This window comes from Benincasa hispida, chromosome 12 (genome assembly GCF_027475165.1).
Source record: "Benincasa hispida cultivar pf3 chromosome 12, pf3_genome.v1.1, whole genome shotgun sequence".
Lineage (NCBI taxonomy): Eukaryota > Viridiplantae > Streptophyta > Magnoliopsida > Cucurbitales > Cucurbitaceae > Benincasa > Benincasa hispida.
The window spans coordinates 72,080,326-72,084,525 of NC_143489.1; the positions used below are offsets into that span (position 1 = coordinate 72,080,326).

Consider the following 4,200-nt stretch of genomic DNA (forward strand, 5'->3'; position numbering starts at 1 on the left):
AAACTCTTCAATTTCATTTAATTTCAATAAATTAAAAATTAATTAATTATATCAAATATAATTATACAAACCCAAATTTGAATTTGAACTATTCAAATTCAAACCCTAATTTTAATTTGAACATTTCAAATTGAAATTCAATTTGAGTAATTCAAATTGATATCATTCCAAATTCACTCAATTCATTCATTCAAGGTGTTCATGTTTTACGAGCTAGTAGAGGGACCTTATGGACCTATAGATCATAAGCTCCGATGATTTAAGGTTAATTGGCTAAAACTCTTTAGACCAAATTAATTAGTATTCATTTACTATCAAGTCACACCACTATAGCTCGATAGTTGCATTCTCCTCATTGTAAATATATTTGTGTCCACTTGATTTAACCATAATTAGTAAGTCGACCCTTCACAGGTTGTTCGTAATAACGACTGGATCAATATGCTGTTTTACCCCAGATCTTACATCTTGTTCCTTAAGTTCCACTAATTCTCTAATGAACAATTGGTTTGTGATCCAATCACTAAATCGGATCCCTCTCGGGCCAATGAGAGGATGAGGCCCTTTGTTCAAGACCTGGATTCAGTACTTAAGAGAAAAACTTTTCTCCTATCCCTAAATCGGCTAGGTGTGAATTCCTTATTGCACTCTATGTCCCCAACTATCTACCTGACCTTACCCCTAAAATGAGAGGCTTATTGAGTCGACGTTGTTGAGACAATCCTTACCTATACAAATCTAATGATAATTCTGAATAAATAGGAGTTCATAGTTAGTTTAGGATTAAGATCGAGTTACCTAGGTCATCTAAGCCAAATAGTCAGTCTTAAATAGTAAACAACGTTATAAAGTAAGTGTGACTTATTTCTTAGTCCGATCTTACGCAAACTCATTGCATAAGACGTCCCCAATCCTCATGTCAATACATGAATGAATCAGGATCACTTCATTTGTAGCACCTTCACAATAACTTGTAAGAACTACAGAGTGGGCCGCATCCGATAGTGTTACTAGAATAAGGCACCCAACCTTATTCGTATACTATAGAACATTTTGGCTATTTACTCAAACCTGATCCACTTTTATGTCTCCATATAAAGTTCAAGTATTCATATAATAGCCATGAATCTTAGTTGATTGGATTTAGACTTTATAAGCACAATTTATAGATTCAATAACAACTTTATTGAAGTAATGTTGAATAACATCTTTATTGATAATAAAATATGTTTAACTTTACAAACTGCGAGTTTTAGGACATATAACCCAAGATCATACTTCAAGATATTACTCTCATATTTCCACTATGATTCATTCAACATGCATATTCAAGTCTCATCATGGACAATCAACATCAACAACACACAACAAATAACTCATAAAAAATATTTCAAAACTCAATAAAAAAATTTAATTTTTTTCAAATTTTCAACATAACATGCATAGTAGGATAAACCCAAATAAACATGCATAGCAGGATGAACAAATAAACACAAAAGTACGAAAGATATGTCCCACCCCAAACTTAGAAATTTTCATTGCCCTCAATGCAAGAAAAGAATAAAGCATGGAGAAACAAGCCTGGGAGCGTGCAGGATTCCACCAAATAGGCTAGTGGAAAAAGTACTTTGTGTTGCAATTAGACCCTGAAAAATAAAATATGAGAACAAATGAGTGATTTTCTAATTTTTAAAATGAAAAAAAAAACTAAAGCAAAAAAAAAAAAAAAAAAAAAAAAAGATAAAAGTAGTAAAAATATTGGGTTGCCTCCCAACAAGCACTTGGCTTAATGTCTCTTGGCTAGACCGAACCCATTCATCACGCTGGATCCCATGGTGGTTTAAATCTCTCATTATTTCTTTCACATCTTGAGATTAAAGTATCATATCTATGCCTAAGACAACCAATGGAAGAGTCAACAAACACATTATCATTGCCACAAAAATCACGACTCTACCATTCCTACTCATATGAGATGGCATAGGATGTAATATAAAATCATGTTTAATAGGATTCTCATCTTTGCTATCTATTATATGACATGTACTTATCTCTGTAGAGGTCTTGATAGATGGATAAATCCCAAAAGTTATCTTATTCTTATTGATTCTAAAAGTTAACTTACCTTATTCAACATCAATTTTGGCCCTCCCTGTAGCTAAGAAATGTCTCCTCAGATGGGAATATCATAATTCTCCTTCATGTCTAAAACCAAAAAGTCTGCAGGAAAAATAAATTGGTCCTCCTTGACAAGAACATCTTCAACAATACCCCGTGGATATGCTAAAGATCTATTAACCATTTTTAAGGAAATTGTGGTAGGCTTCACTTCCTTCAATCCAAGTTTCCTATAAATAGACAGAGACATTAGATTAATAGAAGCACTTAAATCACATAAGGTTTTCTTAATAGATAGAGGGCCAATATTGCAAGGGATAGTAAAATTTCCTGAATCTTTTAATTTTGGAGAAACTTTCTTCTGTAATATATCACTACATTCCTCCGTCAAACCAATCATCTCATACTATTTAAATTTCTTTTTCTTTGACAAAATATTCTTCATGAATTTGGCATAATTAGGTATTTGTGCTAGAGCTTCAATGAAGGGAATGTTAATATGAAATTTCTAAAAAATATCTAAGAACTTAGAAAATTGCTCATTTAGCTTCTTTTTCTAAAACCTCTAAGGATAAGGAATATTATTAGGCACCAAAGGTATAGGTGAAAAAGACTTACCTGAAGATAGCTCTGGTTCACTTACCTTTTCCTTTCATTACTCTTCCTTAACAACTTCTTCCAATTCTTGAATTTCACTAGATTCATCGTTAAGCTCTTCCACTTCTTTTTCAAGTGTTTCATCATTATCATCATTTATTAAACGAGTGGTTAGCTTTTTCCCGCTCCTCAATGTCAAAGCTTTATATTCCTCCTTTGAATTCTTCTCAGGGCAACTGGGGAATTTACCATTTTGTATTGTCTGAAGGGAAGTGGAAATTTGACTAACATGTACTTCCATGTTCCGAATTTCCATCCCATGAGCTTGAGTTGTAGTCTCCAAATTTGTAGTTCTTTCTCTAGAATCTTTGACAAATTCCAACATTGCCACCTCTAGAAAAGATTTCCTCTCCACATTTGATGATCCTGCACCAGAAAGTGGTGTCTGCAAAACATTCTTAGTGTTAGCATATAAAAAAATTTCATAGTTTCTTAAACTAGGATGATAGTAAGTAGGAATTTATTGGTGACCCCAATAATGTCCTCTGTCAACATAATTGGTCGTCTCACTCTCTTAACCACCCCAAACTTGTTGAGATTCTACCGCCATGGTTGCTTGAGAAGCTATTGATGGTGAACTTAATGATTTTCCTTCTGCAATAAATTTAGACAAAGTGTTAGTAATTGTGGTCAATTGAGCCTGAATAACATTTACCTCATCAATTCCATACACTCCAGTGGTTTTGGTGGTGGAATCTCTATCACTTGGCCAATTATAATTCGTGGTGGCCATATCCTCCAAGATAGCATAAGCCTCATTAGCAATTTTTTCAAAGATTGATCACCTAGCATTAGCATCTAGAATGGATTTAGTGTTACCATTGAACCCATTGTAAAAAAACTGAATTTATAACCAATTTGGCTAACCATGTTGTGGGCATCTACTCAATAAATCTTTGTATCTCTCCCAACATTCATAGAGTTGTTCATAAGGTTGTTGAGAGAAAGCTACAATCTTATATCTCAATTTGGAAGATTTGGTGGGCAAAAAGTATTTGTTCAAAAAGACTTGAGTTAGTTCATCCCATGTTCCAATGCTCTCCGATGGAATTGATTCAAGCCAATCCTTTGCTCGATCCTGCAAAGAGAAGGGAAATAATCTCAGTCTTAGGACATCATTAGAAACTCTATTAACTTTTACCGTCCCACAAATTTCAAGGAATGATCTTAAATGCTTGTGAGGATCTTTAACAGAGCGCCTCTAAAAGCAATGTCCTTTATCATTTGAATCAACCCTAGTTTCAACTCAAAATTGTTTGCATTGATAGGTGTATTCACGAGCTATGGGAAAGGATGGTTGGAAATAATCCCTAATGGACTTTTTCGCTTCTTCGACCATCACTTCTTCCACTTCTTGCTTCACTCCAAGATTTCTCCTAAATGTACATTCAATCTCAAGAAAGGCAAAAGAGGTGTGTCTTTATC

General features: G+C 33.8%; 1 non-coding gene across 1 annotated transcript; it reads left to right on the forward strand.

The window, feature by feature from the left end:
• Nucleotides 1-3,638: 3,638 nt before the first annotated feature.
• Nucleotides 3,639-3,745, forward strand: LOC120068607 (small nucleolar RNA R71). The gene has a single exon (XR_005479245.1). It is a non-coding gene; the product is annotated as a small nucleolar RNA R71 (small nucleolar RNA).
• The last annotated feature ends 455 nt before the right edge of the window (nt 3,746-4,200 follow it).